This window comes from Coregonus lavaretus (genome assembly GCF_964263955.1).
Source record: "Coregonus lavaretus genome assembly, chromosome: 16".
NCBI lineage: Eukaryota > Metazoa > Chordata > Actinopteri > Salmoniformes > Salmonidae > Coregonus > Coregonus lavaretus.
Window position 1 is genome coordinate 19,251,603 of NC_140003.1, and position 12,145 is coordinate 19,263,747.

Genomic DNA, 12,145 nt, shown 5'->3' on the forward strand with positions numbered 1-12,145 from the left:
TACAGGAAACGTATTATCTCTTTAATTGCAAACAAAGGTTTCTGTACCAAATATTAAGTTCTGCTTTTCTGATGTATCAAATACTTATGTCATGCAATAAAATGCAAATTAATTACTTAAAAATCATACAATGTGATTTTCCGTCTCTCACAGTTGAAGTGTACATATGATAAAAATTACAGACCTCTACATGCTTTGTAAGTAGGAAAACCTGCAAAATCGGCAGTGTATCAAATACTTGTTCTCCCCACTGTAGCTACTGTAGATGGCCTGATTCAATGTCTAACCACTGTTGTGCAATGCTGACTCTATGTTAAAGATTATGGATATGTTTTGTCCCCTGTATGTGTTGAATTCAGTGATGAGTACTGTATAGCTAGCTAGATGTTCATACACATTTTGCATCCGTTTTGACTGCATACTTTTGTGGAGAAGAATATAAATAAAATGTAAATATTTATACACAATTCATTATGCTGACAATTCATGTCAGATTTGTTTGCGTTTTTCTATTTCAATTTTGCCTTACAAGTGCGCAAATGGCATAGTAGTTTGGTCGTGTTTTCTGTAGTGTCCTCATGTAAATAGCCAGTTTTTAGTTTTTTTGTCTTTTTCGTTTATATTTCTCAATCTCACTTTCCATCCTGTAACTAAATATACTTTCCTGCAACCCGCCTCACCCAATATGGAACAGATTCTATTATTTCTTCATACATTTTTATCCAGAAACTCTGGCTGAAACTAGCCAGCTAGCCAGCTAACTAGCTACTTGCTATTAGCCACCGTTAGCGGTCTTCACCATTGTCCATGGCCGTGGCCTGCACTACCTACCAGCCAGCTCTATCCTGGACAATTATCGACCAGTCTGCACAGTCTGCACATCGCGCTATCGAGCCAGAGCATATCGGATTTTTTGCCGGAATCACTGAATCACTGGACCTTAACACCGGATCGTCGCAACTAGCTAGCTGCAACCGAATGGCTTTTGTCGTTGTTGGCTAATCACCACTGTCCTGAAGCTAACCCCAGTTAGCCTTGAGCTAGCTTCGAGCCAGGCCCATCTCCTGGCTATCTACCTCTCTGTCAACCGGACGGGACCTCCTACTGTTGACACGGAGCCCCGCCGATCCATCACGACTGGTCTGCCGACGTAGTTTCAACAGGCTTCCCGTTGTGACGACCACGAAGATCCATCTGCTAGCCCCGGCCTGCTAGCACCCGCAATCAACAGCCGTGCCTCCAGCTCGCCTGTAGCGTAGCAGCCACTGAACTGCTCCCGGACTTACTTATTGCTGTTCACTGGACCTTATGATCACTCAGCTACACAGCTGATGCCTGCTGGACTGTTCCTTTATACGGTACCCCATCCTGTTTATCTGTTTAGCCTCAGCTCAAACTTTCGTCGCCATTACCAGCTGTTGTCTTAGCTCTCTCGAATAACACCTGTGACTGCTTTATGCCTATATCCCATGTCAATATGTCTCACCCCCCACACACGCGGAGACCGGCTCAATCGGTGCCTCCAGTGATGCTATCTCTTTCATCTTTACCCAATGCTTAGGTTTACCTCCACTATACTCATATTCTTCCATATCCTTGTCTGTACATAATGCCCTGAATCTATTCTACAACGCCCGGAAATCTGCCATTTTTTTCTCTGTACCCAACGCACTAGAAGACCAGTTCTTAAAGCCTTTAGCCATATCCTTATTCTACTCCTCCTCTGTTCCTCTGGTGATGTAGAGGTTAACCCAGGCGCTGTAGCCCTCAGTATCACTCCTGCTCCCCAGGCGCTATCGTTTATTGACTTCTGTAACTGCAAAAGCCTTGGTTTCTTGCATGTTAACATCAGAAGCCTCCTCCCTAAGTTTGAGTTATTCACTGCGTTAGCACACTACGCCAACCCTGATGTTCTAGCAGTGTCTGAATCCTGGCTTAGGAAGGCCACCAAAGATTCTGAAATGTCCAATCCCAACTACAACATTTTCCGTCTAGATAGAACTGCCAAAGGGGGCAGAGTTGCAATCTACTGTAGAGATAGCCTGCAGAGCTCTATCATACTATCCAGGTCTGTGCCCAAACAGTTTGAGCTTCTACTTCTAAAAATCCACCTTTCCAGAAATAAGTCTCTCACTGTTGCCGCTTGCTACAGACCCCCCTCAGCCCCCAGCTGTGCCCTGAACACCATATGTGAATTGATTGCCCACCATCTATCCTCAGAGTTCGTATTGCTTGGTGACCTAAACTGGGATATTCTTAACACCCCGGCCGTCCTACAATCTAAACTAGATGCCCTCAATCTCACACAAATTATCAAGGAACCTACCAGGTACAACCCTAAATCCGTTAACATGAGCACCCTCATAGATATCATCCTGACTAATTTACCCTCTAAATACACCTCCGCTGTCATCAACCAGGATCTCAGCGATCACTGCCTCATTGCCTGCGTCCATAATGGGTCCGCGATCAAACAACCATCCCTCATCACTGTCAAATGCTCCCTAGAACACTTCAGCGAGCAGGCCTTTCTAATATACCTGGCCCAGGTATCCTGGATGGATATTGACCTCATTCTGTCAGTAGAGGATGCCTGGTTGTTCTTTAAAAGTGCTTTCCTCTTCATCTTAAATAAGCATGCCCCATTCAAAAAATTCAGAACTAAGAACAGATATAGCCCCTGGTTCACCCCAGACTTGACTGCCGTTGACCAGCACAAAAACATCCTGTGGCGTACTGCATTAGCATCGAACAGCCCCCGCGATATGCAACTTTTCAGGGAAGTCAGGAACCAATATACACAATCAGTTAGGAAAACAAAGGCTAACTTTTTCAAACAGAAATGTGCATCCTGTAGCACTAACTTTTGGGACACTGTAAAGTCCATGGAGAATAAGAGCACCTCCTCCCAGCTGCCACTGCACTGAGGCTAGGAAACACTGTCGCTACCGATAAATCTACGATAATCGCATTTTGCTATGGCTGGCCATGCTTTCCACATGGCTACCCCTACCCCGGCCACCAGCTCTGCACCCTCCGCTCAACTTGCCCATGCCCCCCCGCTTCTCCTTCACCCAAATTCAGATAGCTGATGTTCTGAAAGAGCTGCAAAATCTGGACCCCTACAAATCAGCTGGGCTAGACAATCTGGACCCTTTCTTTCTAAAATTAGCCGCCAAAATTGTCGCAACCCCTATTACCAGCCTGTTCAACCTCTCCTTCGTATCGTCTGAGAACCCCAGAGATTGGAAAGCTGCCGCGGTCATCCCCCTCTTCAAAGGGGGTGACACTCTAGATCCAAACTGTTACAGACCTATATCCATCCTGCCCTGCCTTTTGAAAGTATTTGAAAGCCAAGTTAACAAACAGATCACTGACCATTTAGAATCCCACCGTACCTTCTCCGCTATGCAATCTGGTTTCCGAGCTGGTCATGGGTGTACTTCAGCCACGCTCAAGGTCCTAAATGATATAATAACCGTGATCTATAAAAGATAGTACTGTGCAGCCGTCTTCATTGACCTGGCCAAGGCTTTTGACTCTGTCAATCACTGCATTCTTATTGGCAGACTAAATAGCCTTGGTTTCTCAAATGACTGCCTCGCCTGGTTCACCAACTACTTCTCAGATAGAGTTCAATGTGTCAAATCGGAGGGCCTGTTGTCTGGACCTATGGCAGTCTCTATGGGGGTGCCACAGGGTTCAATTCTCGGGCCGACTCTATTCTCTGTGTATATCAATGATGTCGCTCTCTCGGCGGGTCTGACTTAGAATATGTGGACAACTACAAATACCTAGGTGTCTGGTTAGACTGTAAACTCTCCTTCCAGACTCACATTAAGCATTTCCAATCCAAAGTTAAATCTAGAATCGGCTTCCTATTTCGCAATAAAGCCTCCTTCACTCATGCTGCTAAACATGCCCTCGTAAAACTGACTATCCTACCGATCCTTGACTTCGGTGATGTCTTTCACAAAATAGCTTCCAACACTCTACTCAGCAAATTGGATGTAGTCTATCACAGTGCCATCCGTTTTGTCACCAAAGCCCCATATACTACCCACCATTGTGACCTGTACGCTCTCGTTGGCTGGCCCTCACTACATATTCGTTGCCAAACCCACTGGCTCCAGGTCATCTATAAATCACTTCTAGGCAAATCCCCGTCTTATCTTAGCTCATTGGTCACCATAGCAACACCCACCCGTAGTATGCGTTCCAGCAGGTATATCTCACTGGTCATCCCCAAAGCCAACACCTCCTTTGGTTGCCGTTCCTTCCAGTTCTCTGCTGCAAATGACTGGAACGAACTGCAAAAATCTCTGAAGCTGGAGACACTTATCTCCCTCACTATCTTTAAGCATCAGTTGTCAGAGCAGCTTACCGATCACTGCACCTGTACACAGCCCATCTGTAATTAGCCCACCCATCTACCTCATCCCCATATTGTTATTTACATTGTTATTTATTTTACTCATTTGCACCCCAGTATCTCTATAGGCACATCAATCAATCAATCAATTTTATTTTATATAGCCCTTCTTACATCAGCTAATATCTCGAAGTGCTGTACAGAAACCCAGCCTAAAACCCCAAACAGCTAGTAATGCAGGTGTAGAAGCACGGTGGCTAGGAAAAACTCCCTAGAAAGGCGAAAACCTAGGAAGAAACCTAGAGAGGAACCAGGCTATGAGGGGTGGCCAGTCCTCTTCTGGCTGTGCCGGGTGGAGATTATAACAGAACCATGCCAAGATGTTCAAAAATGTTCATAAGTGACAAGCATGGTCAAATAATAATCAGGAATAAATCTCAGTTGGCTTTTCATAGCCTGATCATTAAGAGTTTGAAAACAGCAGGTCTGGGACAGGTAGGGGTTCCATAACCGCAGGCAGAACAGTTTAAACTGGAATAGCAGCAAGGCCAGGCGGACTGGGGACAGCAAGGAGTCACCACGGCCGGTAGTCCCGACGTATGGTCCTAGGGCTCAGGTCTCTCAGTTGGCTTTTCATAGCCGATCATTAAGAGTTGAAAACAGCAGGTCTGGGACAGGTAGGGGTTTCGTAGCCGCAGGCAGAACAGTTGAAACTGGAATAGCAGCAAGGCCAGGCGGACTGGGGACAGCAAGGTGTCATCATGCCCGGTAGTCCTGACGTATGGTCCTAGGGCTCAGGTTCTCAGAGAGAAAGAGAGAACGAGAGAATTAGAGAGAGCATACTTAAATTCACACAGGACACTGGATAAGACAGGAGAAGTACTCCAGGTATAACCAACTATCCCCAGCCCCCCGACACATAAACTACTGCAGCATAAATACTGGAGGCTGAGACAGGAGCGGTCCGGAGACACTGTGGCCCCATCCGAAGAAACCCCCGGACAGGGCCAAACAGGAAGGATATAACCCCACCCACTCCGCCAAAGCACAGCCCCCGCACCACTAGAGGGATATCCCCAACCACCAACTTAACCACATCATCTTCTGCACATCTATCACTCCAATGTTAATACTAAATTATCATTGTAATTATTTTGCACTATGGCCTATTTATTGCCTTACCTCCATAACTTACTACATTTGCACACACTGTATATAGATTTTCTATTGTGTTATTGACTGTACGTTTTGTTTTTTCCATATGTAACTCTGTGTTGTTGTTGTTTTTACCGCACTGCTTTGCTTTATCTTGGCCAGGTCGCAGTTGTAAATTAGAACTTGTTCTCAACTGGCTTACCTGGTTAAATAAAGGTGAAATAAAAAAATACAAATAAATAAATAAAATAATGTTATAGAGATGGAAAATTACAAGAAATGTATTATCTGAAGGCAAGGTGACAGGTTATGTTTAGTTTCTAATCAGCATTCGGTTTGTGCAGACCACCCAACAACATCCCAGAGAATACAGCATGTTCTGCTGAGAACAAAAGAGATGTACTGGCACACAGGGAGATAATCTCTCACCCCATCTTACCTTTGTCTAACGACTAACTGAGTGATACAGATGGTGTGAAAGAGAGGTCAAAATACACCAGATAGAGGGATGGATAGACACCCATGAAAGAGAGGAAGAGATAGAGATCAAGACACGTATGGAACAGAGGAGGAGGGGGGATGTTTAAGTGTCAGTCTGGATGACCTCCAGCAGCCGGTTTGCTTATCTAACTTTCTGCTTGGCAAGCATTCCCATCACTCGATACGTCTGATGTTGAAAGCAACCGTGAAAACGTTTACAGCTCCAGCAAAACGGTTCCGATGGTGTCTCTCTCTCCCTGCACCATAAAAGCAAGCAGTGCCTTAATTAAATACACAGATTAATGGAGGAGAAAAAAAGCCAAAAGGACTGGAATTAATTACAACAGAATATGGGCAGACATGCATCAAAACCCTGCTTTGAGGGTGGGTAATGAGCTCCCCCCGGGCAATGGCAGGGAATACACAGTTTGGCACCTCACGCATGACACAGGCAATTTTCTATATACACTTTCTAAATGTGTGTTTAATTTTGGATAATCATACAATGATGTGAGTTCTTTGTGTTTCGGGGTCAAGTTTAAGCTTGTCTTGGTGTTTTGAAATGACACTTGTCCAACTTGGTGTTGTTCAGTTGTGATTAGTCAGTTGCCTGTGATTTAGCTCCTCGTGCTAATGTTTAGCATAGCATTTTTTTGCTTAGTATGGAGATGGCTCAGCTTCAGAGGCCTCTTGGTTCTAACCAGTGACTGGACAGAAATGTTAAGCTTTTAGTCTGAGCTGATGTAGTAATGGAAATGCATAGATCATTACTGTCTTGGGCGCTAAAGATCTGAGGGAGGAAAACATAATTCCTAACTTCTTACACACACCCATATACTCTCTTCTCGTTAGAGAGGAGGGATAAGTGTGATCCCTCATTAATTCCATCCCTGCTACTATCTCTCTCTCGCTCTCTCTCGCTCTCTCGCTCTCTCTCTCTGTATATTTCTCTCTCTGTCTCTCTCTCTCATAGCTCTGATCTAAATGTGGCCCTTTGTGGTGACCAGACAGGAAACACATCCAATCAAAGTGCAGATTTGACACAAAAGCCAAGAAATACGTCTGATCTCTGTAGACAGCCTAGTTTTAATCTTAACACACCTTTTGTGACATTTTATGAGGGGAAAAAACAGAGGGAACACAGTTGGTTTGTGAAAATAAAGCTAAGAAAGATCCAACTTTGATTGGGCTGCCAGTGACATTTTCACCAAGCATCACTATTCCTTACACACTCACACTGCGTTCAAAGACTTCTAATGTTCCACACAAAATAATAGCACAGATTAAAAAGTAAAACACTATTACTCAACTTTATATTTTAACTCAGTCATGAATGATTTACAATGAGCAGGAATAGGCAGCTGCCATGCACATCAAAATACTTTGGCTCATGGCTGTAAACCAGAACCAGACCATAGAGGAAGGTCTACTTCATAAAAGGAAAAGCACAGTATGATTTGTCTGAGTAGATTTTTTATAATTCTGCCATTTTTTTTGGCAGCTATCAGGAGAACCAAATAAAGGTCAGCCCCTGGATGATCCTCTCAAACTGAGCAAACTGAGGCCATCTCAGACAGGTAATGGGACAATTTCCTTTTACGCTTAAAAAACGGGACATAGAAAGGTTTCACATGTCCTCAAATCATTGCTTATGCACTTTATCCTTTCCATCATCTTTGCAAGGAAATGACACACAAAGTGTGAAGAATATCTTTGTTCATTTTGACATCTGATGCAGGCTAAGATAGCCACTCACTTCTTTTTGACAGAGATTAGTGGGCTTGGAAGTGGAATGGTTCTTTCTATAATCCCCCTGTTGGCAATAAAGTGTATACGGCTGAATTTCACCGTAAGACTTGTTTTTGACTCCTGAATCAATCCTGACCATCATTCACTCAATCAACCTAACAAGGTAAGTAAACATCCTTTCACCTATATATAATGACACAGATCTACAGTGGGGAAAAAAAGTATTTAGTCAGCCACCAATTGTGCAAGTTCTCCCACTTAAAAAGATGAGAGAGGCCTGTAATTTTCATCATAGGTACACGTCAACTATGACAGACAAATTGAGAAGAAAAATTCCAGAAAATCACATTGTAGGATTTTTAATGAATTTATTTGCAAATTATGGTGGAAAATAAGTATTTGGTCACCTACAAACAAGCAAGATTTCTGGCTCTCACAGACCTGTAACTTCTTCTTTAAGAGGCTCCTCTGTCCTCCACTCGTTACCTGTATTAATGGCACCTGTTTTAACTTGTTATCAGTATAAAATACACCTGTCCACAACCTCAAACAGTCACACTCCAAACTCCACTATGGCCAAGACCAAAGAGCTGTCAAAGGACACCAGAAACAAAATTGTAGACCTGCACCAGGCTGGGAAGACTGAATCTGCAATAGGTAAGCAGCTTGGTTTGAAGAAATCAACTGTGGGAGCAATTATTAGGAAATGGAAGACATACAAGACCACTGATAATCTCCCTCGATCTGGGGCTCCACGCAAGATCTCACCCCGTGGGGTCAAAATGATCACAAGAACGGTGAGCAAAAATCCCAGAACCACACGGGGGGACCTAGTGAATGACCTGCAGAGAGCTGGGACCAAAGTAACAAAGCCTACCATCAGTAACACACTACGCCGCCAGGGACTCAAATCCTGCAGTCTTTCAGCATGACAATGATCCCAAACACACCGCCCGGGCAACGAAGGAGTGGCTTCGTAAGAAGCATTTCAAGGTCCTGGAGTGGCCTAGCCAGTCTCCAGATCTCAACCCCATAGAAAATCTTTGGAGGGAGTTGAAAGTCCGTGTTGCCCAGCGACAGCCCCAAAACATCACTGCTCTAGAGGAGATCTGCATGGAGGAATGGGCCAAAATACCAGCAACAGTGTGTGAAAACCTTGTGAAGACTTACAGAAAACGTTTGACCTGTGTCATTGCCAACAAAGGGTATATAACAAAGTATTGAGAAACTTTTGTTTTTGACCAAATACTTATTTTCCACCATAATTTGCAAATAAATTCATTAAAAATCCTACAATGTGATTTTCTGAATTTATTTTCCCACATTTTGTCTGTCATAGTTGACATGTACCTATGATGAAAATTACAGGCCTCTCTCATCTTTTTAAGTGGGAGAACTTGCACAATTGGTGGCTGACTAAATACTTTTTTTCCCCACTGTACTTAGGCATTGCAATCACACCTACTGTCTACTTATCCAAATGACATAAATCAGAGCTCATTGTTTATCTCTGAAGCCAAATAAAACCTGTTCCTCTAATGTGTCTAGGTAGGTCCGACTGGCTGGCTTTGAACAATAAGGTGAGCCAGTGATAGCAAGCAGAACTCAGCTGTGGTGAGTGTGATGATATTTTCTCTCTCTCCCAGAGGCTTTAAAGTGGCTGTTGATTGAGACAGAGCTATATAGACTCATCAATTTCACGGCGGGTTAGCCACTGACATTTTCCAGACATTTTCCCAGACAGGTCCCTCCTGAATTTTTATTAGTAATTTCATCTGACATTAGGTAAACAATAGGTTGCTTGTTCTCTGTGTGTGTCGGTGTTTCATAAGGTGAACAAGATCGAAACCCTGTCCTACTCTTTATCGAAACTCTGTCCTGCTCCTGCCTGCATACATAAGACCCTGTGTAGACCCCCCTTCTGGCATCTCCTTAGTGGGATGGCAATGGACCCGCTTAACACTTTCTATTGTCTTTCAAAGAGAGATTAACAATATTTCTAATCGATAGGTAATCTAACCATCTAACCTGTGCAACAGTTTTTAGTGAACAGGAATTCGGTTTTGGTTTCACATTTTAAAAGAGCTAGGTTTAGAGGTGAGAGACATGCTAAAAGGCTTTGGCTTTGTATTCCTTCAAATCCTATGGTGGCAACGTGTGTCACTGTCAGTTTCACCTCAGCTGACTCCGCTCCACCTGAAGGCCAGTCAAGTGTCCATTTTTCAGTCTTTAGATGACAGAAATGGCATTATAGGATGTAGGGGTGAATTGTTGGTCTCCAAGGAAACAGCTCCAATGTCGTTGGCTACAGGGAGAAAGAACAGTGAGAGTGTGTGAGAGATGCTCCTGACATTTCCACTACATAATAAATGTAGGTTCTATTCTACCCTACCGACACAATAGTCAGATAAACTGCCACACTACTTGGTTAAAGTGCCATGTTCCTATGGAGATGATTCATATATTTACCTGATCAGACTTCATCAACACTTCCTTGATACTTCTATGCCCATTTTATACTTTATTTTCCAACACCCGTTTACCTCAATCACTTAATTTCAAGTCAAACTCTTAAGCATTTATTTTTCATTAAAGATGGATTATAGAAGGGATATACAGTGGGGGAAAAAAGTATTTAGTCAGCCACCAATTGTGCATGTTCTCCCACTTAAAAAGATGAGAGAGGCCTGTAATGTTCATCATAGGTACACGTCAACTATGACAGACAAATTGAGAAGAAAAAAAAATTCCAGATTTTTTTTCTCCAGAAAATCACATTGTAGGATTTTTATGAATTTATTTGCAAATGATGGTGGAAAATAAGTATTTGGTCACCTACAAACAAGCAAGATTTCTGGCTCTCACAGACCTGTAACTTATTCTTTAAGAGGCTCCTCTGTCCTCCACTCGTTACCTGTATTAATGGCACCTGTTTGAACTTGTTATCAGTATAAAAGACACCTGTCCACAACCTCAAACAGTCACACTCCAAACTCTACTATGGCCAAGACCAAAGAGCTGTCAAAGGACACCAGAAACAAAATTGTAGACCTGCACCAGGCTGGGAAGACTGAATCTGCAATAGGTAAGCAGCTTGGTTTGAAGAAATCAACTGTGGGAGCAATTATTAGGAAATGGAAGACATACAAGACCACTGATAATGTCCCTCGATCTGGGGCTCCACGCAAGATCTCACCCCGTGGGGTCAAAATGATCACAAGAACGGTGAGCAAAAATCGCAGAACCACACGGGGGAACCTAGTGAATGACCTGCAGAGAGCTGGGACCAAAGTAACAAAGCCTACCATCAGTAACACACTACGCCGCCAGGGACTCAAATCCTGCAGTGCCAGACGTGTCCCCCTGCTTAAGCCAGTACATGTCCAGGCCCGTCTGAAGTTTGCTAGAGTGCATTTGGATGATCCAGAAGAGGATTGGGAGAATGTCATATGGTCAGATGAAACCAAAATATAACTTTTTGGTGAAAACTCAACTCGTCGTGTTTGGAGGACAAAGAATGCTGAGTTGCATCCAAAGAACACCATACCTACTGTGAAGCATGGGGGTGGAAACATCATGCTTTGGGGCTGTTTTTCTGCAAAGGGACCAGGACGACTGATCTGTGTAAAGGAAAGAATGAATGGGGCCATGTATCGTGAGATTGAGTGAAAACCTCCTTCCATCAGCAAGGGCATTGAAGATGAAACGTGGCTGGGTCTTTCAGCATGACAATGATCCCAAACACACCACCCGGGCAACGAAGGAGTGGCTTCGTAAGAAGCATTTCAAGGTCCTGGAGTGGCCTAGCCAGTCTCCAGATCTCAACCCCATAGAAAATCTTTGGAGGGAGTTGAAAGTCCGTGTTGCCCAACGACAGCCCCAAAACATCACTGCTCTAGAGGAGATCTGCATGGAGGAATGGGCCAAAATAACAGCAACAGTGTGTGAAAACCTTGTGAAGACTTACAGAAAACGTTTGACCTGTGTCATTGCCAACAAAGGGTATATAACAAAGTATTGAGAAACTTTTGTTATTGACCAAATACTTATTTTCCACCATAATTTGCAAATAAATTCATAAAAAATCCTACAATGTGATTTTCTGGATTTCTTTTTTCATTTTGTCTGTCATAGTTGACGTGTACCTATGATGAAAATTACAGGCCTCTCTCATCTTTTTAAGTGGGAGAACTTGCACAATTGGTGGCTGACTAAATACTTTTTTCCCCCACTGTAAGGGGCATAGGACAGAATTAAGTAACAATGGAGAAAATAAATATTGGACAATCTGATGATTAGGCTGAGCAGAGAGGGGAGGGAGGCTTTTCTCACTGTGTCATTAGAGAGGCTGGACTTCACCGGATTCAGATGGCTGCTCCCTCTCTCTTT